This window comes from Neoarius graeffei, chromosome 4 (genome assembly GCF_027579695.1).
Source record: "Neoarius graeffei isolate fNeoGra1 chromosome 4, fNeoGra1.pri, whole genome shotgun sequence".
NCBI lineage: Eukaryota > Metazoa > Chordata > Actinopteri > Siluriformes > Ariidae > Neoarius > Neoarius graeffei.
In genome coordinates this window covers 32210198-32237408 of record NC_083572.1, presented here as the reverse complement: position 1 = coordinate 32237408, position 27211 = coordinate 32210198, and the positions used below count along the sequence as shown (strand labels likewise).

Here is a 27211-nt window from a genome sequence, read left to right as displayed (position 1 = left end):
AATAAGAAAGAGGAAAATAGCACAGCTCACTGCTTCACTTTGTGAGCAGCACAATCTTATCCACAGGACAACCTCCACTGCAGAGCGTTTAACAGAGGCATCTTTTGAGATAGCTTGGATTTTGGCACGGGCCAAAAAAACGTTCTTGGACTCAGAAATAGTAAGACTGCTTTTTGGCTTCAGCAGAAATACTGTTCACAGACTTTGATAACAAGGACGTAATCCTTAAAAAAATAAAAGGATTACAGTTGTCTGATTCAACAATAATGAGGTGGATGGAAGATATCGGAAAGGACGTGCATGACCAGTTGTTGGCTGATCTGTGCGCCGCACCTTGTTTCAGCATCGCAGTGGACGAAAGCACAGACGTCACCGATGTTGCTCAGCTGTGCATTTGGGTGAGGTTCCCAAAAGAAAACTATTTTCGAGAGGAAATGTTGTGCTTACTACCACTCTATGGCCAAACAAGAGGTAAGGATATTCTGAATGCACTTTTGGTATTTTTTGAGGAAAATCATCTCAGCTGGTCTAAACTTGCAAGTGTGTGTACTGATGGTGCCCCAAGCATGCGAGGCAAAGAGAAGGGTCTTGTTGGCCTCATGAAAAAAAAAAGAGATGAAATTCCCAATTTCATCAGCTTCCACTGCATCATCCATCAGGAGGCACTGGTATCAAAGCTCAGAAACAGTGAATTCAAAAATGTGATGCAAAGGGTTGCGCATGTGGTCAATTACAGTTTCAAGAGCACTAAACCATTCAAGACTATGACACAGAGTACAGCGATTTAGTGTTACACAGTGAAATGAGATGGTTGTCCCGTGGAAAGGTGCTGGAGCGGTTCCTGAGCCTCCTTCCTGAAATCAACACTTTCTTGGACAGCAAGGGGAAACACCAGCCAGAGTTGAAAGACCCACACTGGATCATACAGCTGGCCCTCCTTACTGACATTACCCGTCACCTGAACGCTCTCAACTTGCAGCTCCAAGGGAGAGGCAAGCTTCCAAGTGACATGCTGAGGGCAGTCAGAGCATTCCAAAACAAAATAACTGCTCTGTGGATACCTGACAGAGAACTCATCCACTTCCCAAAACTCAGAGCAACAACCACAAGTGACCCATCTCTGCAGCAGCACTTCAGCTACAGAGGATTTGTTGAAGTTTTGGAGGAACTGAAGGGTGAGTTTGAGTCCAGATTCAGTGATGTGACTGAACATAAGGAGATTTTCAATTTTATTGAAAACCCCTTCCATGTGGATGCATCCTCTCTCACTCCAACCATCACACAGCTCTGCCCTGGTAATCGTGCCGCTCTGGAGAGTGAAATAATAGAGCTGCAAACAAATACCATTCTCCAAGTTGAACTCAGAGCAGGTGTTGGTCACTTCTGGAGTTTGGTCTCTGAAGCAGACTTTCCCAGTTTGAAACCACTTGCACAGAAAGTGATGTCTTTCTTCATGAGCACATACACCTGTGAGTCAACATTTTCAACCATGAACACTATCAAGAGGAAACAGAGGAACCGACTGACCCATGCTCATCTTGAATGCCTCACTGTGATTGCAACAACAAACTACAAATACAACATGAAGAAAGTCAAGGACACGCATGCCAGCTTCCGCTCATCCCAGTATTAAGGTAAATATGGTCTTAATTGAAAATGTATTGGCTGTGTTGTTTCTTTTTTTGTGGGATGTCCAATTTATATGTAGAAATGCACATTTGCAAAAGGGGACTTGGTATGTTGTCGTAAAAGTGGCTCTTCCCTTGATTTTGCTCTGCCAATGTGGCTCTTGTGAAAAAAAAAATAGTGAGTATCACTGCTGTAGAGGGAAGGAGAGGGTGGAAAGGCTTTTTGTTTGTTGCCTGATGTAGTATTTGAAGGAGGAGCTGCTATTTTTACTACAGTAATCACTGATGCTTCGGCTGTTTTGGCTATAGCACACTCAGATGAAATACCGAAAAGAGAAGAGAGTGGTTGTTTAGACAGTTTATTTTGTTTCCAGGCAGTTTTTGACGAGAGGGATGTGTTAATAGTACCTGAAGATACAGTATTAACTGAACAGCGTATATTTTGCTCATGTTGCAAGAAAATCTCTTTCAGAGCCTATAAATACAGAAAAAGAAAAAAGTTAGTTGAGCAAGATAACAGGACAGTGCATCTGTTCATTTGATAGTGAAATCATGTTTTTAGATGCAATATAAATGTCGCACGTGTTTCAGTGGACAAAAAGGAAGTGACAAGATTCAGAAATACACAGGGAAGTTTATCACAGAGTGATTAATTATAAATTAATCTTGCAGTGGCCTTTTCCTTCACGCCAATTTCGTGATTTATGTAGGGACTTTACCTTAAAATTTCAAACAGAAAGTTTGATTTCTTTTGAACACATACCTAGTTGCCTAAAGAGTACTATAACATGAGTAATAAACAAGAAAATTTGAAAGATCTGGTGTGCTTTAAAGGACATGGGACATGGATTTTTTTCTGAGTATAATTATGTATAAAGGACATAAGAAATGCCATCTAAATCACTGCAGGGCGTCAAAAATGTGAAAAGCATCACATTATTCAACTTTTTTTATACATCAGCGTAAAACAATGATTCGTTAATTAGCTAGGTGGTCACGTGACCCGTGATGTCACAAAAACTTTCCAAGGAGCCAGCGCTTGGGAATCTAATGTAAACAGGTTACCGAAATGGACACCATCGACAGTGACATTCCCGATGTTTCACAGAGATGTGAAGTTAGACCCTATCAATTCGAACCGATAGCTGGAAATTCACATGAACATGGATCTTGTCTTTACTCTGACGGGTCAGATGATTCTGGGAGTGAGAGTTCATTCAATCCCCATGAAACTGAAAGCGGTCGGCTCGATAACATCCTGGTAAGTTAAAAACAATTCTGCTCAAAGGCTAATGATCTGTTGAAAGAAGTATTATTTTTGTATCATACATTGAAAGTTCATCATAGATCTAGCTAAAGTCCGTTGCAAGCTAGTTTTTTTTTGCTGATATTTTTCGAGATTGATTGAGATACAATGCTTCCAGAGTCCGAGATGAAAACATTCAAAATGGCGAAACGAGTCAGAATTATGATAATCAATAATTGATACACCCAAAATTATAATACTAATCCTTACCGCATGAGGCCCATGGTAAAACCACACTCCCAAGCCGGCCGACAGCGCTCCTCATCGGGCACGGCCAGGCGGGCGAATGCCCTGGTCCGTCCGACCTGTCTAAAAAATAATGGTACAACTCCGAGTGAAGGTATCAATGCGCTGTCGAAGCGCGCAGAAGGTGTTAGTACGCCTGTCATTATAGTGCAGACTTTCCATGGCATAGAAAATCGCCACGTTTCAATTTGTGTAACTGAACTTTGTTTCATGTCACTGGTCATATAAACCTATGTAAACAGGAAAAACATGGAAGAGTTTGGTCGCATCTAACTACAGCCCCAAAAAATACCATTGGCCATGCTGAGCCTAGCTACATTGCTAACAGGAGTGACAGCTCGTCTGACTGACTGGGAGGTCGCAATACACCATGATGTTCAATGTACGTTAAACACTCTAAAAACGAAACAATTTTCTTGTCATCCAAGACACAAAAACTATTTTGTCGCATTCGTCATCATCACGATTCACACTTCTCCATATTCATCCACCCGCTTGTGCTGTACCCGAAAGTTTTTGTGACGTATGATCACGTGACAGTGGCTCTTCCGGTTGTAAAATATGCATATCGGAGCTCGAGCAGAAATGCCATATAATCATCACGAATATAACGATTTTGCTGAATTTAATAGATAATTTTGTATTTGTTGATGCAATTATTTCATATTTTTAATGGAAAGAAACTGATATAGCGTGCATTTATGTTTCATGTCCCATGTCCTTTAATGTGGAGATATGGGGCGTCAAAGTTGCTCCAAAGCACACTATGATTTTCAGCAAGCCATAACTTGACAAATATTGAACTGTGAACGTTCTGTTTTAGTATTTAAAGGCGTCTGGCATTGAAGAACAATCCTTGAAAATTTCATGTATCTTGCATGAATAGTTTAAAAGTAAATGACTTATGGAAGTTAGGTCCGTTTTCTGTAGCACGTGTTTCAACAGTGAAATTGGGGCCACGCCCCCTTTTTAAAGCCCCTATATCTCAGAAACTAATGAAGGTACAAGCCTAAAATTGTGTACACTATTTATTGGGCACACGGACAATATTTCCAGAAAGTATGAAGCAAATCTGAGATGGTCAGTGGCGAACATTTTTCTAAATCTGGTGATTTGGGGCGGAATTACCCACAGGTTCAATTCACCTTAAAATCAGCTCTCTGTAAAGGGACACCATAAGATCATTATAGGTTTTGGGATTTTGAAAAAAAAATCTTTTATGGTTGCAAAGATACTGTGATTTTAGTAAAAAATAATAATGGTAATTGCACGCTGAACCCCCCCCCCCCCCCCCAGCACACACACACACACGTACATACCTCTACTTAATGTTGTAGCACAAAGTAGAAAGGGTGTATATGGTCCTAACTGGTACTGTTAAAAGCAGAAAAGGTTGTAGTTTTATGAGCAACTTAGTTCAGAGGTGAATCATAAATTCCTGGCTTCTGCGCGCTCGCTGCATATGGCAAAAAAAGTGAAAGTGCGTGCCTAATTACTGCCATCATTTAGCCTTATGCCTACCAAGTGAGGTTACAAAGATGACAGAGACACTGCTTTATCATAACTATGAAAGTTGAACACCAAATCAGGTAATAATAATAATTTGTTTTTATATACATCAAACTATGATTTGGACCATGTATTAACTTCCTGGGTTCCAGAAAGCTGCTGGAGCAGTTCTTGCTGTTCTTCATAAGTGACTTGACTTGCGTATTCATCCACCTCTTTCGCTGTGGCTATAGGTTCCAAATCATTCTCAGACAATCAACCAAAGATTGAGGATGAATCTGAAGAGCTTTCGTGTCTTTTCCAAAAGAACCAGTATCAAGAACACATGCTATTACAGTGAATACTATAGTCTGCGTGGATACAAAAGAAGGCAGTGGCACAAATGACGTCACATGCGATCTAATAATGGCGGACAAGCTTTCAGTGATTTTTGCAACAGAATTCAGACGCAACAAAATTATTTTTCAAACCAATTTATTTATCAGTGAACTTTACAACCTATTTGAGCATATCACAAACAGAAAACCCAGGATTTTATGATGTAATTTTCGTTAGACTAGCACTTTAACCTCTTACTTTTTTGAGGGTGAAAATATACCGGGGGCCATAGCCCCGAGTGATGAGGCTGAATGATGAGGCCGAATGACGCCACAGCGTTAGCCACGGGAACCCAACACGCCACGCTGCCCGGAACATCAAGCCCTACAGTCGCTTGCCAGCTGACAGCACTTTCACTTTGGCTTTTTTTTTTAAACAGATTCCGTATTACTGACACTGTCCGATATGCTCAGGGACAGTAGGGGATCTGAGTGTGCCTCCCCCATGGCTATTTCAGCCCTTAAATCATCTTCAGTGCTTGAAGAAGCTTGCCCAAAAAAACTTCATCAGCTTAGACTGTGCCATTGTTTGGTTCACGCAGAGATAATTATATCACCACACCAGGCTGATTTAGACGCGCTGCAACTGGTCAAAAGCTTGGCGCTCATTATGTGTAGTTTATTTTTATTGGTCACAAGTACGTACTCATCGTTTACACTCTGGCTTCCCACAGTCTCTTCACTGGGGTTGAATTTCAGCAAACGGAGGGATTTGTGGAGGGATTTCTAAAAAAGATTAAATATGATAATGAAGACAAATATATTCGTCACTGTGAAGACTGCTAGTAATTTTCTCTGTCACTGATGAGTTTGATGAGCGCCAGCGGGAACCCTGAAAATTAGAACGCAAGTGGCATCAAACAAAATTGGTAGTACTCCAATAAGCATAGGAAAGCCTCTTGAACGATAGAAAATCTTAGTGCAGCATCTCCACCCTATTAGAAGATTAAAAAATTCCTAGATTCTTATTACACACTGTAGCAAAATTAACTAGGAAAAAAGACCACCACAGAAACATGCACACCTTCAATATGTAGTAGCAAGGACTTCCATGAATTCCTTTAATGGTAAAATTGAAAATGTCAGGCAAAAAATTCAAGCTGTTAATTTAAAGCCAGGTAATTAAGTAACCCTGTAGATAACAATGTATATATCAAATCAACAATTAGAATATTTTGCTCCCTCTCGAGAGACTGAACTAATTTCCTCATCAAAATCCTCAACTTGTGTACTAGAAGAAGAAACCTTTGTCACATGCACACTTCAAGCACAGTGAGATTCATCCTCTGCATTTAAAGGGGAACTGAAGTCATTTTCAAACTTGCTTTATTTCTTAATTGTGTTATTCAATTACGTTTTCGGTTTTATTAACCTTATATTGTGACTCGTATTGACATTATATTACACTTATCAGCCTTTTCGATTTTTAGCCATGTTGAACGTAGTTCGTATGGTCCACGGCAGGCGTCGCTTATCCGCGCGACCTTCATGAGACTTGGGCGGGACTTCAAACGTGAAGTGTCAGCGCTGCCATTTTGAAAACTATTTACACAGCAGCCAGATCGCCATATAATTCCAATTTAGATTAATTTCGAGATTTGCCAGCTTCATCAGTGATGGAGTGTCAGTCCTGCACATTGTGGCGCGCACGCACAACTGAAGTCATGCCTGCACGCGCACTAAGTGGACTCCAGCACGTGCGCTGTGAACAAGGCATACCAGAGCTCAATTAAGGAACTGTGTGTTTGCCTATTTAAGGACTGTGCTGATGCATTTGCATCACGAAGTATTACGATACACATGTATGCATTACCGAGCCTTTCTACCCGTTGTCTTGATTTCCTGGTTCACGATCCTTGTGCCCGTTTCTCGTTCTTGGTCTCGCTTAGCCTTTGATGTACTGTTTGCACCTCGGCTGATCCTTTTCCCTGTATTCTCGTTTTTGATCTAGCCTGTCATTTTGGATTGTTTGCCTGTGTATATATTGTCTCACTGTATATATATTCTGCACTTTAATAAACCGTATACTTCTGCACATACATCCACCTCCCTCACGTACGCGACATGGAGATTGTTCCACACGACTTCAAACCAACCTGGTGTAAAGTTGGAAAGACAACAGGATAAGGACTAGTCCATCGCGCTGGTATTTACGTCATTACTGTCGCACAATTAAAACGTGCCAGATCAGGCAGCTGGTGGGTTTTCAAAATAAATACTTGCATGTATTTTTGTGATAAATACATATATTATACTGAGCGCATTTCCCACATAATCCTCACTTAGGTTTCGGACAGCACTACAAAATGGCGTCCCCACTATATAGTGCCCTATATAGTGAGTAGGGAGCGATTTCAGACACAGGGAAAACTTCCAGCTTGATTATACGTCAGCATTCGAAGGAGGGCATGCGCATCTTTTGACAATGTTGGCAGACGTTGGTCACTTTGACTTCCGCTGTACATTTTACTTCCATCCTATGAAGTCTCGCACAGGTCTCATCAACTCTCATTTACGGCCACTGCTTTGACATATGGACTGATATTACATAGCATGTTTCAAACACTCATAACTTGCTATAGCAGTGACAAAATAGCTGTCAGAAATGCATTCCTATAATTTTATAAAATGAGAGAAATAGAATTTTGATTTTTAAAAAAATTGCCTTCAGTTCCCCTTTAACCCATCTGAAGCAGTGAACACATGCACACACCCAGAGCAGTGGGCAGCCACACTACAGCGCCCGGGGAGCAGTCAGGGTTTAGGTACCTTGCTCAAGGGCACCTCAGCCCAAGGCCACCCCATGTTAACCTAACTGCATGTCTTTGAACTGTGGGGGAAACCAGAGCACCTGGAGGAAACCCATGCAGACACGGGGAGAACATGCAAACTCCACACAGAAAGGCCCCCACCGGTCACTGGGCTTGAACCCAGTATCTTCTTGCTGTGAGGCGACAGTGCTAACCAATACACCACCATGCCACCCTTACCAACATGATTCTTCAAACAGATACTACCAGAAGCAATCAAACCTTTTCTAAAAATAATCAATTATTCCCTTAGCACAGGCTCTGCACCTAAATCCTTTAAACTAGAAGTTATCAAACCTCTGATTACAAAACCTGACCTCAACCTCTGTCAGCAGTCCAACTATAGGCCAATATCAATCCTCCCCTTTATCGCGAAGATCCATCATAGCACAGAGACAGCACAGATTAAAGTAGTAAATGACCTACTACTTGCCTCTGAGCAGGGTTGTCTCTCCTTACTTGTGCTGCTTGAGCTTAGCGCAGATTTTGACACCAATGATCATAATATTCTCCTTGATGAACTAGAAAATGTTGGAGCAATACGTGTTTGAAATAGGAGTGCAAAATTATTTTTTTAAATGGCTTATAACTCAAAGTTTGAATTCTTTTAGACAACCGTAAGTGCTAAAAGGCGACAACTGGACTTACATGAAATCCTTGAAGACATTTCACCTCTCATCCAAAAGTTTTCTTCAGTTCTGTCTGACTAGTGGGGAGTTCCAGGTATTTTTCCTCTAGTGGACCAAAAGCAACCCTAAGGAGAGTTGCTAAGGTCACATGGGTCGTTGACCCTCTCAGTCATCCTGTAGGTTGACAACAACTGTGACCTCAACGACTCTCCTTCGGGTTGCTTTTGGTCCACTAAGGCCAAGTTTACATTAGACCGTATCTGTCTCGTTTTCTTCGCGGATGCACTGTCCGTTTACATTAAACCGCCTGGAAACGGGAATCCGCCAGCGTCCACGTATTCAATCCAGATCGTGTCAGCTCCGGTGCTGTGTAAACATTGAGATACGCGGATACGCTGTGCTGAGCTCTAGCTGGCGTCGTCATTGGACAACGTCACTGTGACATCCACCTTCCTGATTCGCTGGCGTTGGTCATGTGACGCGACTGCTGAAAAACGGCGCGGACTTCCGCCTTGTATCACCTTTCATTAAAGAGTATAAAAAGTATGAAAATACTGCAAATACTGATGCAAATACTGCCCATTGTGTAGTTATGATTGTCTTTAGGCTTGCCATCCTTCCACTTCCAAGTGGTAAGTGACGCGCATGCCCGATATACACTGGATCACACACACAGTGGCTCAGTCCCGAATCACTGCTCGTGCACTTCACTCGCGCGCTCTGTGAGCTGCGCAGGGCCGGAGTGCGCACCCTCCAGAGGGCACTCGCTGTTCAGGGCGGAGTGATTTGGAGCGCAGGATGCCTGCGGAGCCGAGCGTATCCGTGTATTGTCGTTGCTGTGTGCACGCGAATCGTGTATTGGCGTTGCTGTGTGCACGCTAATCGTTTTAAAAACGTTAATCTGATGATCCGCTGATATGGTCTAATGTAAACCCCACCTAAAGGATAAATACCTGGAACTCCCCACTAGTCAGATAGAACTGAAGAAGCCTTTTGGATGAGAGGTGAAACATCTTCAAGGATTTCAACCAAGTCCAGTTGCTTTCTTTAGCACCTATGGTTTACGATGACCTGGATGACTGAGAACCTTCACAGACATTCTTTTAGACAAATGCTTAGTTACCAAAACTACTAAAATAAGAAATAAATACCAGAATTTGAAAGCGCCGACATGTTTAAATGGGGAGAAACAGAGGGCCAAAAATGCTAAAAAGAAACTTTTGTGCTTTGGAACAGTTTTCAACAGTACATAAAGTGGTAAATATGCAATTGTGGCTCTTCAACTGCAGTATTTAAAGATATCTTGTATCTAAGAATAATTCTTAGGAGTTTGCATGTTCTCCCCATGTCTGCATGGGTTTCCTCCAGGTGCTCCAGTTTAGACATGGGGTAATCGTAATTGATTAAATTTTTTTTTATGTAATCATACTTTGACTTAGGAAACATGCTTTAATTGTAATCATAGGTACCAGTAATCGTAATCATAACTATAACAAAATTGCATGATGCTAAAAATATAAGTGAAGAACACTGGCATCTTATGTATACTGAACATCTTTGGTCCATTAACCTGCAAGGTCAGTTGGCTTTAACCCTCTGGGGTCTGAGGGTATTTTCTGGCACTCTAATGAATTTGGTATGCTCTGATTTTATCATCAATTTCAACAAATCTAAGCAGTATTTTCAAAGTCATGACTTTTGTATTTGGCACAAGTTCAGCTACATCTATGCATGTCAGGATTGTATTTAAAAAAAAATAACAGAAATGAAGATGATGTTCTAGAATGCACTTTTAGAACAGTGTTGGAACGTATGGGGGAAGAAAAAAAAAACATTACCTTACCCATTGTGACGAACCGTTTTGGTCACTTGAGGTGATTCTGTTCAGTCTTTGGAATGCATCAAGCACAAAAACTTAAATCTGCTCCATTAATTTGAACAATCAACTGGCCATCAAAAAATTTATATTCTATTGTTTTGGGATAAAGGGTTGGCAGTGGGAGGGGTATTCAATGAGAAGGGCAAAAGATTTCCATTCACATTCAATGAGAAGAGTGAAAAACCCTCCCACTGCCAACTCTTAATCCCATCAGGTCAAGTCACAATGGGTAAGGTCATTTCCCCCCCACACACACACATTCCAACACAGTTCTAAAACTGATTTTTACAACAGCTTCATTTATCTGGTATTTGACTCTATTCGGCGTGTCTTGAAATTAACTCTTGTACTATCCTACTCAGTTCAGAGCCACAACCAACTTGGTTTTAATTACTCTAATTTTGCTCCTACTCCAAATTTTACTCTCTAAACTCAAAATAGAGCAAAATTAAACTATTCTGAGGAAAATACTTTTACCTCTGGAAAAAACTGCTCAGTCATTTTTCCTGTGTATGCACTACAACGCACCATCAACCAATCTGCTCATAATAAATAGAAGAAAGAAATTATGTTTTTACATATAGTCTCTTGCACTTTAATGTACACTGGCCACTCTTATATTGCATTTTATGAGTTTGCTTAAGGGGCGGCACGGTGGTGTAGCGGTTAGCGCTGTCGCCTCACAGCAAGAAGGTCCGGGTTCGAGCCCCGTGGCCGGCGAGGGCCTTTCTGTGTGGAGTTTGCATGTTCTCCCCGTGTCCGCGTGGGTTTCCTCCGGGTGCTCCGGTTTCCCCCACAGTCCAAAGACATGCAGGTTAGGTTAACTGGTGACTCTAAATTGACCGTAGGTGTGAATGTGAGTGTGAATGGTTGTCTGTGTCTATGTGTCAGCCCTGTGATGATCTGGCGACTTGTCCAGGGTGTACCCCGCCTTTCGCCCGTAGTCAGCTGGGATAGGCTCCAGCTTGCCTGCGACCCTGTAGAACAGGATAAAGCGGCTAGAGATAATGAGATGAGACGAGTTTGCTTAAGAATCTCGTTTTATTTTTTCTGCTCACATCCGAGTCAGCTCCTTCGTGAAAGTGTCTGATTTTCTTACAGGTGAAGCAGCTCCCTTATTTGACACAGAATTGACCCAGATTGGTTTCAAACAACTCGGGCATTAAAATAAACTCAATAAGGAGTAACATGCACGATAAATCCTGAAAGAACAGAACAGATTAAGAGCAGAGAGCTGGAGCTTTGTTTCTGTTATCAGAGGAATCCAGTCCTGTGCAAAATATCACCATGGAGTCAGAGTAGTAATACAGTCTGAGAGAGTTCTACACAAAAACACACTGAACTTTACAACAGCTGCACACATATGAAATGGAAATAAGTTGACTAAGGCAGGAAAAACTATTTTGGATAAAATTGTCTGTTACACACTGATCAACTTGTGTGACTCGAGGCCAATTTATGCTGACAACCCAGTCCTCGCAGACGGTGTCTGCGTAGCCCCCCCACCTTCGCAGACGCTCTGCGCGCACCTCCCAAAAATTGTGACCACCGCAGAAGCCTCGCAGACAGCGCAGCAGACAAGAGGGCTCTGATTGGTCCACTCTACATCCGCTGTACACGCACTTCCGCTTCCCTACTTTCCCGGTTTGTTTTGTTTTCACGACTGGCATTTTTAAAAACACGAGCGAAGCTGGAGCAGCACGAAGAGCGGTTGATTGAGGAAGTATGTACATCTATATGACTCCAGTTCTAGTCATTATAAAAAAAAAAAAGTTCTAGTCATTATAAGTAACCGGAGGATAAACACTCCACTAACCACACCCACCAACTACTCCTAGTGACTTTGCGCCCCCTTGCGTTGTGCCGGTGAATAACATCGCGCATGCCTATTTCTCCCCGCTCAACAATAAATTACAACTGTCTGCGAAAAGCTATCTGCGAAAGCCTTGTCGCAAGAGCATGCAGAGGCCTTTAGTTGTGCCTTTTGAATAGAGAAATGAAGAGGGAACTGAACATAAACCGTTTATTGAAATTATTTTTACAAGGATGATTAGATAGATAGATAGATAGATAGATAGATAGATAGATAGATAGATAGATAGATAGATACTTTATTAATCCCAGAGGGAAATTCAAGCTATCCAGTAACATTTCCGCATTGCACAAGATCAATGCAAAACCTAAATATAGCTATGTGAGAGGCCGAGGGCTGCAGAAACGGAGATCGGCGCCGCCCGATGCGCCATATGGCACGGGAAGGACTTTAGACTTTGCTTGGCCCAATGTTGGGTAACCCTCTCATAGTCCATCTCGCTGTCATCCATGCTGATGTGAATCAAATTGTCCAGCAAGTGCTTTTCGAGTCAGTCGCTGTGATCAAAATTGACAACATTTTCGTTGTCGTGACAGTTGTCTGGTTTTGTGTGCCATTACTCACGTGGGTTTGTTGACGTTTAGTCAATCAATCTTTGATTGAAGCCATAATGATAATAGACTAGGTCAAACTTTTGTGATTAAAATCAGGTCGGCGTTGTCCGTCTGGTGGGGGACAACATCGGCAGCCAATGAGATCGCTTGTAATGAATCGGAAAATTCCGGGATGTCTGACGTTTCCTTTTGATATTTTTATTGGATGGTTTGAACACGTGATCTTGACATAGCCAACAGATTACAGTTTGTTTACATCATACCATGAGGACATATTACTTTGACAGAATCAACACAAACATGGGGAAAAAAAAAAAAAAAAAAAAGACCGCTTGTTTAACACAAATATCAATAAATACGTAAATGGATCTGGTATTTGCTCTCCTATGTATCTAGTTACTTGTGGGTAGGAAATTTAACATATCGGTATAAATCTAAGCGTATCGGATTTTAGCTAAAGTGACTAAGCATATCGGCAGGCAGAGCAAGCGTACCGGGCCCGATATGCTAAAACGCTTTGGGGAAAACCATGAATACAACAGGCTTGATTCAAAACTATAATGAATTTCATATGAACAGTTATAGAAGCAAATTATTGATAATCATGTCATCTGTTAACACCCATATGAGAATGGGTTCACTTTTGAGTATGGTCCCTCTCAAGGTTTCTTCCTCATGTCATCTCAAGGAATTTTTCCTTGCCACCACCACCTCAGGTATGCCATCACAGCATACATCGCTAAATGTACTGATGATGTCACTCACTGCAAAACAATCACTGTTCGTGCCAACCAGAAGCCTTGGCCGACAGGAGAGGTTCACAGGCTCCTGTGGGCTCGGGACACAGCCTTTAGGACCGGTGAAACCGCAGGTCTAACAACAGCCAGAGCCAACCTGTCCCGTGGCATCAGGGAGGCAAAACGTCAGTACAGCAATAAAATATCTGGACGCTTCAGCAACACCAGAGATGCACAGTCTCTCTGGAGTGGCATTCAAACCCTCACAAACTACAAACCCCCACCACGGACCTGTGAGAGTGACATCACATTGCTAAACTGCCTAAATGACTTCTTTGGATGCTTTGAAACACAAAACACCACATCAGCACTGAAGACCACTCCTCCCTCGGATGAACAGGCCACATGTCTGGCTCCAGCTAGCGTAGAGAGGACCCTCTCCAGGATCAACCCACGTAAGGCAGCTGGACCAGACAACATACCTGGTCGTGTTTTGAAGAACTGTGCCATGGAGCTCAAGGATATCCTCGCTGACATCTTTAACATCTCCCTGAACCAAGCTGTTGTCCCCATGTGTTTCAAAGCTACAACCATAATAACAGTGCCAAAGAAGCCCCTCCCATCCAGCTATAACGACTATTGGCCCGCAGCACTGACTTCCATCATCATGAAGTGCCTTGAGCGACTGGTCATGCAGAACATGAAGTCCATTCTCCATCCCTCTCATGACCTGTTCCAGTTTGCATATAGGTCAAATAGGTCCATAGAGGATGCTATCTCCGCTGCTCTCCACCCAGCCCTCACTCACCTGGACTCAAAGAACACCCATGTGCAAATGCTATTCTTGGATTACAGTTCAGCATTCAACACAATCATTCCCAGCAGCTAAAACAAAAACTCGGACATTTGGGACTCAACATCTCTCTTTATAACTGGGTGCTGGACTTTCTTACAGGGAGGCCACAGAAAATTCAGGTCGGAAGTAACATCTCCAGGACAATCATGCTGAGCACAGGGGCCCCACAAGGGTGTGTGCTCAGCCCACTGCTCTTCACCCTGCTGACCCATGACTGTGTACCAATCTACAACACCAACCACATCAAGTTTGCAGATGACATAACTGTGGTGGGCCTCATCACTAACAAGGATGAAACCAACTACAGGAATGAGGTGAGCCAACTGGTCCAGTGGAGTAAAGACAATCTCTTCCTGAATGTGGAGAAGACCAAAGAGATTGTAGTCGACTTCAGGAGAGGTCACTCACAGCATCCCCCTCTGACCATCGATGGTGCTGCAGTGGAGAGGGTGAGCAGCACCAACTTCCCAGGGATGCGCATCGCTGAGGACCTCTCCTGGTCCAACAACATCGCATTGCTGGCCAAGAAGGCTCAAACTCGCCTCTACTTCCTCCGCAAATTGAGGAGTACGAGTCCCACCCCCCCATCATGTGCTCATTCTACAGGGGCACCATTGAGTGTCCTCACTGGCTACATCACTGCGTGGTATGGAGGCTGCAGTGCCTCCTGCCAGAAGACTCTGCAATGCATAGTGAACACGGTCAGCAAATGAACACACCCCTCAGCCCTCCCTTACGGACATCTATCACTCCCGTCTCACCCACAGAGCCATCAGCATCGCTGGGGACACCTCCCACCCTTCACACTTGCTCTTCAACCTCCTGTCCTCAGGGAAAAGGGACCGGAGCCTCCGGACCTGCTCCACAAGACTGCTGAACAGCTTCATCCACCAGGCTGTCAGGATGCTGAACTCTATCCACTACCTACCCCTGGTCTGTAACACATTCATTCACACAAGAAACTCTCCCATCCATTTGCACATCACACCACAAACATCTGCATTACTGCTGTATCTGCTGCTACTGCTCATTTGCACTACTGTTCATATTCACCTCATAAGCTGCTCTTCTAAGCATCGTTAGATATTGTACTGTATTTGCACTACTGCTATTTTGTACGTTGCTTAATTTAAGTGTATTTTTATCTATATTTATATATATTGTTTTTCTTAATATAATTGTGTGTGTAATCTTTATCTATTTTTTACAAGTAAGGTGAGAGAGAAACAGCATTTCGATTCTCCTATATGTCCTGGATATATAGTGAATTGACAAAAAATCTTTGAATCTTTAATAGCTGACTTCCTGTTGGGCGGAGTCAAATACAAACAAGTGATTTTTGTCCTCTCTCGTTTCAGGACAGTATTGATCAAACCAAATCTCATACCGATCTGAGGAACTTCATCTCAACCATAGCTTGTTCTCGGAGGCGCTATAGAGCTCTGGGACCACACCCAGTCCCTTGCTCAATGTACAATTGTGATTTTACGCACATTTGATCAGTGTGCCAAAATTCGTGAGTTTTCAAGCAATCACAAGTGCCTCAAAAATGAGTTTTCGTGCAGAGATAATAATAATAATAATAATAATAATAATAGGCAGAAAAACAGGACGAAAACAATAGGGCTTTGCACCTTGGTGCTCAGGCTATAATAATAAAAAAATAAATAAAATAATAATAATAATATTAATAATAATAATAATAGCCCTGTGATGGCCTGGCGACTTGTCCAGGGCATACCCCGGCTTTCGCCCGTAGTCAGCTGGGATAGGCTCCAGCTTGCCTCCGATCCTGCAGAACAGGATAAAGCGGCTAGAGATAATGAGATGAATAATAATAATAAAAAACAGGACGAAAACAATAGGGCTTTGCACCTTGGTGCTCGGGCTATTATAATAATAACAATAATAACAATAATAATAACAACAACAACAACAGCAGCAATAATAAAACAGGACGAAAACAATAGGGCTTTGCACCTACCTCGGTGCTAGGGCCCTGATAAACCAGGTTAATATTGTACACATTCGTGTTTTATATTTTTGAAGTTACGTTGTACTAATACATTAAAGGAACAGTCCACCATACTTCCATAATGAAATATGCTCTTATCTGAATTGAGACGAGCTGCTCCGTACCTGTCCGAGCTTTGCGCGACGTCCCAGTCAGTCAGACGCGCTGTCACTCCTGTTAGCAATGTAGCTAGGCTCAGCATGGCCAACGGTATTTTTTGGGGCTGTAGTTAGATGCGACCAAACTCAGTTTTTTCTCAGTTTACATAGTGCGGACTTTCCATAGCATAGAAAATCGCTACGTTTCAATTTGTGTAACCGAACTTGTTTCATATCACTGGTCATATAAACCTATGTAAACAGGAAAAACGCGGAAGAGTTTGGTCGCATCTAACTACAGCCCCAAAAAATACCGTTGGCCATGCTGAGCCTAGCTACATTGCTAACAGGAGTGACAGCGCGTCTGACTGACTGGGAGGTCGCGCAAAGCTCGGACAGGTACGGAGCAGCTCGTCTCAATTCAGATAAGAGCATATTTCATTATGGAAGTACGGTGGACTGTTCCTTTAAGTCTGTACTGAGGACTCCGGAATTTTAAAAGGGGTCCATGGCTGCAAAACGTTTGAGACACGCTATGGAACCAACATGAACTGCAAAACAGGCCTGTAAAAATACAGAAAAAAGCAGCCAACAGAAAACAAATAACAGTTGCCTACCCCGTAAACGCAAATACTTGCATTGCTAGCAATATTCTATTAACGATACTATCTATTTCCATATGCAGGTTAAAACCTTAGTCTGATTTCACCTATAGCTTCGAGCATTAAGAAATAAAAGCAGAGAAATTGTGCTAAATTTACAGCGCTGTGCTGCTTGAATAGCCCAGGCAGGTTTAGGGTTGAACGCTTCTACACCAGGCGCTTTACAGATTAGTTTCTGAGCAAACAGTCACAGTAACTGATTTTGATTTTGCCAATTATTGTATTTGGAGGAGGGGAAACCTCACACCAATTCGAAATCACTTCTCCGTAGAAGACAAGAGCCATGAAGTTAAGTCGGGCCTATTACACGTTGAGCTAGTTAGCCATCAAGCTATCAATCACAGAACTTTTGACTTGAGTATTAGTTCCGACTCTTTTATTACAACCGCTTGTGATGCTATGATTTATACCCACATACTTCCACCTCACTGAGACGTGAAGATAAGAAGGGGAAAAAATCATATATAACATAATACAGAAAGTCCAGAACGTACCTGAAAAGCGCAGACTCTCGTGACCCACGTGTTCACTTCCTCAAAAACGTCTTTCCGTAACCACGAACGTGTTTTCTCCGTAATGTTGCCAAGTCCGCCAATTTTCAGGAAATTGTCATTGCAATCCACAACAGAATCAGAAACACTTTCATTGCCAGGTATGTGGACACACACGAGGAATTTGACTCCGGTTCACTTAGCTCTCATAGTACAAAACAGATAAAAAAAAAGCGTATACACAAAACAAACAAACAACAACAAAAATAGGTGCATAGTGCAAAGTAATCCAGGTAAGTCAAGTATGGAATAGTTAAATAAATATAAAGTATACAGTGTGCACAGAATGACGGTATAAGTGTTCAGATATTTTACAAGTGATATTACTGATATATGAATCTGGATTTTAGCTGTTCATCACGGGAAATCCTTTCCCGTGATGAACAGCTAAAATCCAGATTCATATATCAGTAATATCACTTGTATACACTTTAGCCATTGGTAACATATTTCCATACATAGGTATTCTGTATGTTGTGACAATAGTCGTAATATAACTATACTAACTTAGTTAAAGAACTGTTTGTTGAAATTTGCTTTTAATATAGCTTTTCCTTTGGACCACTTTTAACTGCCAATAGTGTGCTTTGGTCAAGCTGGATGGATGTGTTCATGCCTGGCAACCCTGCTTACGCAGATCGTTGTGGATGATGGGATATAGTTCTGTTTTGTTGTGATAACCAAGGTAGGTTCTTTCTAGTCAATCATGATTTTGAAGAAATGTTTACAAATGTTATTATATTTTATTGTTTACTAATGCTATATTAAATGACTTTTCATATTTAATATTATTAACTGGGGATATAAAAAGTGTATTGCATAAGGACTTTGATAGCACCCAGTTCTTTTAGCTACGCTGATTTCTCAACCAGTTATGACGCCATTATTATATTTTAGATTGTAGGTGCGTTCAGCTTAATCAGTCACTACACAGCGCTGACTTTGTGTGATGCATACTGGTTAGATTTTTTTTCCCAACGCCGCTGATTTAAAATTTCTTCTTACCCACGAAAATGTCTAACCTGACTTAACTGCGCAAGCGCGCAACAGATCATTCGCTACAGTTTGTATGGGTTCCCATACATAAAGGAGTTGGTGGTAATGAGGAAGCAGACAGGCTGGCAAAAGAGGCAACCAAAGAAAAGGGGGTTCAGTTAAATATTCCACTCAGTAGATCAGAAGTTAAGGTACTCATCTCATTATCTTTATCCTGTTCTACAGGGTCGCAGGCAAGCTGGAGCCTGTCCCAGCTGACAACGGGCGAAAGGCGGGGTACACCCTGGACAAGTCGCCAGGTCATCACAGGGCTGACACATAGACACAGACAACCATTCACACCTACGGTCAATTTAGAGTCACCAGTTAACCTAACCTGCATGTCTTTGGACTGTGGGGGAAACCCACGCGGACACGGGGAGAACATGCAAACTCCGCACAGAAAGGCCCTCGCTGGCTATGGGGCTCGAACCCGGACCTTCTTGCTGTGAGGCGACAGTGCTAACCACTACACCACCGTGCCGCCCCAAGTTAAGGTACTCATTAAACATAAAGTTAACATAGTATGGCAAGCTGAATGGGATAAGGAGAAGAAAGGTAGACACTTATACAAAAAGATATTTCAAGTAGCAAACCTAGTTACCCAAACGGACAGGAGGAGGATTGGTTTACAAGACTGAGAATAGGCCATACTGGATTAAATAACAGCTTATATGTTATAAACAAACATCCATCTGGAAAATGTGAAGCGAGAGGATGTAGATCATGTTCTTTTAAGGTGCTTAAAATTCTACAGACAAAGAGAAAAACTGAAGAGGAAAGTGAACGCAGTTAAGAAAGCCTTTTCTTTAGACACCTTATTAGGTGAGCCTAGATCAGAAAATATCACTTGTGCTATGATGACATTTATCAAAGAAACAAAATTAGCAAATACGGTAGGATTTAGTTTTGTTTTGTTTTTTTTCTTTGAAATGACATCCATTTGATTGCACCTCAGTCCAGTAGATGGCGGTAATACACTTTGCTTGTAAACTGCCATAAAACCTGACAGAAGAAGACAGATGATCGTTCGCTATTTCATACATGCCCATAAATATATGCTGTCTTTGAATGGCAGTTGATATGCTGCATTTAGCATACCTGCCAACCTGTACGCGTCTTGCGTAGCCGCTACGAATTTTTACCTCATTGTACGACTGTACGTTTTCACATTAAAAAGTACGCATATTGTCCGAACTCGCATTTCAGTCAAGTTCTCGCTGAAGTTGATACCACTGATCTGTGAGAAAACTCAAAGCCAAAATGGAACGCTTTGCCCAATCCCCCCGCCCCTCTTCCAGAGCGTGTGGCTCTGCCCTCTTCACCCCCTCCCCTTCCTCCTTCGCGTCTCTGACTTGAGTGCATCGGTGCAGCCAGGTGGCTAGAGCGAGTCGGGGATTGAAACGTCGGTTAGAGAAGAGAGATTTCATCAATGATGGTCAACAATCCATTCTGCAAAGATCACTGGAAAGGTAAAATAAAAACATTAGGTCAGCCCAATAAACCGACATTGTTAACCCCTCGTGAACGTTATACTCGTTCACCAACTCAATATGCTGCAATACTTCAGGCTTTCCCACATGCATGTTTCAGACAAAAACTGAACATATGGAGCCCAAACCGAGCGCCAAACGTGTTCGGAAACCCCAAAGATTTCTGGAAAGCTATCGGGAGAGGTGGCCTTGTCTCACACGGTTGCAGTTACCCAGCCATGCATTCTGCACGGTGTGCAAGATTGATATAGACATCAGTCACCAAGGAGCAACAGGTATGCTAACACCGTCCCACACACGCCCGTTAAAGTACTGCAATAAGAAGTTTTAGCTAACTGGAAGGCAGTGCGTAACACTTTTACTGTTATGCACGGCCTTCCTATATTTGTAACAGAAACGGTTGTGTTTCACGTGCACTCAAGCGCTTCCTAGCCGTTATTTTGTGCATTTACAACACCAACAGTACAGGCTAGTTCTTCATTTAACTTCGAAGCCGTCACTCGAGGTTGTATATTCGATGCGGTAACCAACGAAACCTGATTACAATTCCTCTCGCGCTCTCATTGAATCACTATGATAAGTACCACTTTATTGATGTGCTCAACAAACCGTAGCGTGTTGTATATCTTAAGGGCAGTTGGTAACTTCTGTCAATGGTAGCCTAGAATGTTTGCAGATGATGTGAAGTCGAAAATTGGTCATCCCTCTTATGAAAAAAACCTGCGTGGTACTGCAGTATCAAATGCTTTTTTCTACAGTATTACTGCAGTAAATGCAATATTTCGAATGCAAATGGAATAGTTTGCACATGAAAAAGGCATACTACAAAATACTGCAGTGTACTGTATAATGCAATATTTTTACTGTATAATGCAATATACTTCCAACATGTTAAAAAATGCAAAAGTCTAAACCTATTGCATGGGAAATTTGTGCATACCATTTGTGTTGAAAGTGCCTTTTTTACATACTGTATTAATTTAATGTGTTGTTATTTATTTTGAAAGAGTGGCTCTGGTTTAATTTCATTTCATTTGCACAGGTAAATGTTTGTTGTGCTTTTCAAAACAGAAGGAAGTTCCCAAGAGCCATCAATAACAGTTTCCCAAAGTCTATCAATAGGAATGTTTTACAAAACTGGACTATGTTCCCAAGGTCAATCAATAAAACTGGATTATAAGTGTGTTTTTGGTCTGCTGGTTGTGGTCTGTGGGGGCGAATGCACGCTGGGTTGGGGTGAGGTTGATGCGGGGGGGGTAGGTACTCATGAAATTGTAAAATTGTACTCATAAAATTTTTTCAAGGTTGGCAGGTATGCTTTAGATGAAGAGACAAGTTTAGTTTTCTGGTATTTTGGAATATTTGTGCAATTATTAATTCTAATTTATTTATACTTTTTAAAATTGCCTATATGTAAGATGTTGGCCTGTACATCGCAGATGTGAACTTGCAAGTGATGTCAAAGCAAAATAGAAACCCGGATGTTGGCCAGATTGGTGGATATACACAAATGCGGGGTCGAACGACATTCCATACAAAACATAGTCATGCGTGTGCAACTCTCTTTGCTTCTCCACTGTTTAAGCTTTCTTTTAGCTATACCATATCTTTGTGCTGTATATGGTTGTGGTCACAGCAGTGCTTGTGACCGTGGCATGTTCCGATTTTTTAGGATTCTGTCCGTGATTCGGAAAGAGGGAGAGGAAACTGAGGCTTAGTACATAGAGTAGATGAGCATGGCTGAACAACATCGGCAGGGCTGATCTAACAGAGGCTAAAATCAAAACAATTTGTGTTTGCAGTCATCATTTGATCTCAGGTGAGATTCAAAAGCTTTCCCAATAATATCATGGAAGAATTTTATTTCGTGTTGCTAGAATTTTGCTATAAAATGAGCGGTCTCTTGTCATGGTTCACTTGGTTGTTGTTCTAATTTTAACACTTGTATTACCATTTTGCTTCGAGGAGCGCCAGCAAAATTTTACGATAGAAACAATCCAGACTGGCCACCCACTCAGAAAATTGGCTATGTTTCATGCAAGGTCAGACTTGATTCTTTAGCAGCCAAACCAGATAGAATGCGATATTTGGGTACTCGATGGTCGGTAAAAGCGTCTTATCTTCAAAAAAGTCTGACTTTTTAAAATAATATGGGTCAAATCCACACATTTATCTTCTCTTTGTATCGGATCTTCGCTCGACTGTTCAAATCGTGGTAATACTGAGAAAATTCAGCATTGTTTACAGACACGCTTTCAGTGGCTGCCATCCTAATTGCTTTGTATTATCCACCATCATGGCAGACGCTTATGACATAGCACATTTTGATCCTGTGGTTGCAAGTCATCTTGTGTTGATAGGATATCCTCTCAAGGTAGAACAACATAACAGAGATGGTTATAACTTTACGCTAGATGTAGGAAAATGTTTTGGGCTGGAAAAAATTTCAGAACACTGGTGCTGTGTAAAGTCACCACTATGACAGATACTAGTGCATCTCAAACAATTTAAAATATCATGAAAAGTTTTTTTTTTTTGTAATTTCATTCAAAAGGTAAACTTTCATATAGTTTATATTCATGTAAAGGGAAATATTTCAAGCCTTTTTTGTTTTAATTTTGATGATTAAAAGAAGGGCGGCACAGTGGTGTAGTGGTTAGCGCTGTTGCCTCACAGCAAGAAGGTTCTGGGTTCGAGCCCCATGGCCGGCGAGGGCCTTTCTGTGTGGAGTTTGCATGTTCTCCCCGTGTCCGTGTGGGTTTCCTCCGGGTGCTCCGGTTTCCCCCACAGTCCAAAGACATGCAGGTTAGGTTAACTGGTGACTCTAAATTGACCGTAGGTGTGAATGTGAGTGTGAATGGTTGTCTGTGTCTATGTGTCAGCCCTGTGATGACCTGGCGACTTGTCCAGGGTGTACCCCGCCTTTTGCCCGTAGTCAGCTGGGATAGGCTCCAGCTTGCCTGCGACCCTGTAGAACAGGATAAAGCGGCTACAGATAATGAGATGAGATGAGATTAAAAGAAGACATTATTTGTCACATGCACACTCAAGCACAGTGAAATTCGTCCTCTGCATTTAACCCATCTGAAGCAGTAAATGCACGCATGCACACAGAGCAGTGGGCAGCTATACTACAGCGCCCGGGGAGCAGTTGGGGGTTAGTTGCCTTGCCCAAGGGCACTTCAGCCCAAGGGCACCCCATGTTGACCTCACCGCATGTCTTTGAACTGTGGCGGGAACCAAAGCACCCAGAGGAAACCCACGCAGACACTGGGAGAACATTATGGCTTATCGCTCATGAAAATCAGAAATCCAGTATCTCAGGTTATTAGAATATTTCCAAAGTTCAGTCAAAAAAGGATTACAATACAAAAATGTCAACTTCTGAAAAGTCTGTTCATTTATACACTCTACTTGGTTTGGGCTCCATTACCACAAATTACTGCATCAATGCAGCGTGACATGGAGGTGATCAGCCTGTGGCACTGCTGAGGTTTTATTGAAGTCCGGATTGGCTTGATTGCGGCCTTCAGCTTATCTGTATTTTTGGGTTGGGTGTTTCTCATTTTCCTCTTAACAATATCCCATAGATTCTCTATGGGGTTCAGGTCAGGCGAGTTGGCTGGCCAATCAAGCACAGTACTGTCAAGGTCAGCAAATAATTTGGTAGTGTTTTTGGCACTGTGGGCAGGTGCCAGGTCCTGGTGGAAAAGGAAATCGTTATCTCAATAAAGCTTGTCAGCAGATGAAAGCATGAAGTGCTCTAAAATTATTAAATTATTAAACTTTATTACAGGCTCGAGGCCCACAAAGAATACATTACAATACATACATCAATAAAACAATACACCACACATTCATATACATAAAAAAGCTAATAAAGGCACTCGTACCAGTGTTCCCAAATCACAGACATGTACCTAACAGAGCTATGACTTGGATCTACTAATTGTGCAATAAGTTGATTTGTAGAGCGGTCCAGCCTGCTCATAAACTTAAAGGTGAGATTTCTCACCAGTGCCATGAATGTAGTTAGACCTAGTTTGCAGAACAACCCACTTGCTCTAGTACTACTTGGTTTCTTCAAAAGAATCCTGAGACAGTCATTGTAAGCTACTTTCAGCTTGAGCAAGCTCTCCTTCTTGTATCTAACCCAGAGTGGAGCTGTGTAAAGAGGGGAGCAGTACGTTCGAAACAAGTTGACTTTAACATCTGTAGTGCAGTGATGGAATTTTCTAGCCAGCATGTTAGCTTGGACATATAACACTCTCCTCTGTCTGCTAATGTCGGCATCATCCTCCAGCGTATCAGTTAGGATATGCCCCAGATATTTTGTTACATTAGCTACTCCCAGCTCTTCTCCAGATAGATAAAAAGGAGGGAACTTGATTTTGAAATCATCTTTGGTCCTACAAAACATTACCACACTCTTCTTAGCATTATATTTAATGTCAAACTCTACCCCATAATCAGAACAGATATTGAGATCTTGGGAGATGGCTGTGTTGACACCCAAATCATCACCGACTGTGGAAACTTCACACTGGACTTCAAACACCTTGGATTCTGTGCCTCTCCACTTTTCCTCCAGACTCTTGGACCTTGATTTCCAAATGAAATGTAAAATTTACTTTCTTCTGAAAAGAGGACTTTGGACCCCTGAGCAATAGAGGCTTTGCACCATCATGTGGAACCCCCCCCCCCAGCAACAGTAACTATGCCACCATGACAGCGGCACACTTGTAGTGCTTCATTCAGATGAGGTAGTTGTTATTGATTGATATGAGAAGGTTCTGCTGCATTTTTGGATGTGCAAATTGTTTTGAACGAAACAAAGGCATCAGAATTTTTTTTTATTTACCAAAAGTAATTCATCATTGGGGAGAGAAAAATGGAGAGATTTCAAAATGTAGAAGGGAAAATGGGGGGAAAAAACATTCAGCAGGACTTGGTGTCGAACGGACTTGGACTTGGTGTCCAAAACGCGATGGCATTTCATTTCCACAAAGGTAAGAATTCAAAAAACAAATCACAACTGCAGCAAGGTGCTCATTCTTATACAATGAAGTGAACATGAGCAACACAGTGGCTCGGCAGAGCCTAACCTTCACCAAGACTTAAAAAGTGCATTTACATTCCGGCCTCCTTCGGAGCGTGTTGTGCACATGCTTGGGACCCAGCTGGTATGGGAAATGCACCCTCTTCTTTTTTTTGGGCAATTGGGCTGCGCATGCGCATTCTGTGCTACGCACTTCCTGGTTCCTGAGTTGTTTGTGACAAGTCTTTTTTTTTTTTTCCGTGAGTGTTGGCATGAATTACTAATCTTTTTTTAACAAATAATTTTCCAGTATCCTCTTCATTTTATTGTACTGTTGCTTTCCTTTCTGTACTTTCCACTTTCACTTTCCTTTCTCCATTTTTTTCTTTTTCTCTTTCTTTTTTCGGAAGAACGCCGAGACCGGAAGCTTTCTTTTTCTTTTTTTCTCCTCCTGTGTAAAGACCACAAGCGGAGGCCATCCACATCGGATCTTCTTTAATATCAACAGATCTATCATGATATATTTTTTACCATATTAACATGCCATTGTGTGTTATGCCTGATGTAAAGACTCTCGTCTCTGCGAGCCTACCACACAGATTTAAATACTTGTCATTTTTAGGGCATACCTAACAACGTGTTTTCTTTCTTTCCCCCCCCCCCCCCCCCCCCAATACCTGTCCCTCTGAGTTACATGTTGATCCTGGGATTGAGATGCTGGCCTCTTCTGCCCCTCGGACCTGCTTGATCCATCCTGGTGCCCTGTGTCTGGTCGGAGTTTTATCGCCCCACTCCTGTGAAGGACGGCCCCATGAAGACAGTTGAGGGTTATACCTGTTAAAACTGTTAATATTATAGTCAGGCTGTCTGTTGTTGCCCAAATGAGGATGGGTTCCGTTTTGAGTCTGGTTCCTCTCAAGGTTTCTTCCTCATGTCGTCTGGGGGAGTTTTTCCTTGCCACCGTCGCCACAGGCTTGCTCATTGGGGATAGATTAGGGATAAAATTAGCTCATGTTTTAAGTCGTTCAAATTCTGTAAAGCTGCTTTGCGACAATGTTTATTGTTAAAAGCACTGTACAAATAAACTTGATTTGATTTGAGATCTTCGATTAAGGTACGTGAATCTTTTCATCATGGCACACCTTCAGCCTGTTCAGTGTGCTGAGTGCAGGATGTTTAGTCATTCTTCCTCCGTCGCTAGCAATAACTTTATTTGTGATAAGTGCAGATTAGTTAGCTCTCTGATGGAGATGATTACAGTGCTAGAAGTGCATGTCCAGGCTTTAGAGAAGGCCGGTGAGAATGAGAACAGTGTAGTTCCTGTAGGGAAAAGTCTGGATGCCCTAGGTGGAGTTAGTAATCCCCCAACTCCGGCATTAGAGCCCTTACAGCAGGGCGAATGGGTGACGACTCGGCGGCATAAGCGTAGAGCCAAAGCTACTGCTGAGGCTCGCCCACGGGAGCACCACTCCTCTCTGCGTCACATGTTGAACAGGTTTGCTCTCCTTAGTGATGCACCCAATTAGAAACCTGAAAGAGCTCTGGTTATAGGGGACTCTGTCTAACTGGCAGAGGAGGAGGCGTCACGGTTATTTATAATGATTATGTAGGTGTAACACAAAAACCTGGTTATAAATTTAATACATTTGAAGTTCTTCATACTCGTATAATGTATGTAGCCTCAAAAAATAAGTCTACCCATTTAATTCCGTTACTTATTATTTACAGGCCCCCGGGGCCATATTCTGAGTTTCTTTCTGAATTTGCAGATTTTATCTCAGATCTGGTTATTTCCTTAGACAAAGCTTTAGTTGTCGGAGATTTTAATATTCACTTCGATAACCCAGAAGACCCTTTGAAAACAGCATTTGTGTCTATTTTAGATTCAGTAGGGATTAATCAGAATGTCATAGGAC

At 42.1% G+C, this 27211-nt stretch overlaps 1 protein-coding gene and 1 long non-coding RNA gene across 4 annotated transcripts in view; one reads left to right on the top strand and one right to left on the bottom strand.

The window, feature by feature from the left end:
• eif6 (eukaryotic translation initiation factor 6) overlaps positions 1 to 17765 on the bottom strand; it is an 82492-nt gene extending 64727 nt beyond the window's left edge. Inside the window, exon 1 of one of the 2 annotated variants that reach the window (XM_060919132.1) lies at positions 17673 to 17765. The gene's annotated coding sequence lies outside the window, so the exon portion shown is untranslated. The remainder of the gene's footprint in view (positions 1 to 17672) is intronic. The other variant, XM_060919133.1, reaches the window with a different exon arrangement.
• LOC132884977 (uncharacterized) overlaps positions 16864 to 27211 on the top strand; it is a 30922-nt gene continuing 20574 nt past the window's right edge. The window contains exons 1-3 of one of the 2 annotated variants that reach the window (XR_009654521.1): positions 16864 to 16915; positions 18311 to 18414; positions 18951 to 19261. This is a non-coding gene — a long non-coding RNA (uncharacterized LOC132884977). The remainder of the gene's footprint in view (positions 16916 to 18310; positions 18415 to 18950; positions 19262 to 27211) is intronic. The other variant, XR_009654520.1, reaches the window with a different exon arrangement.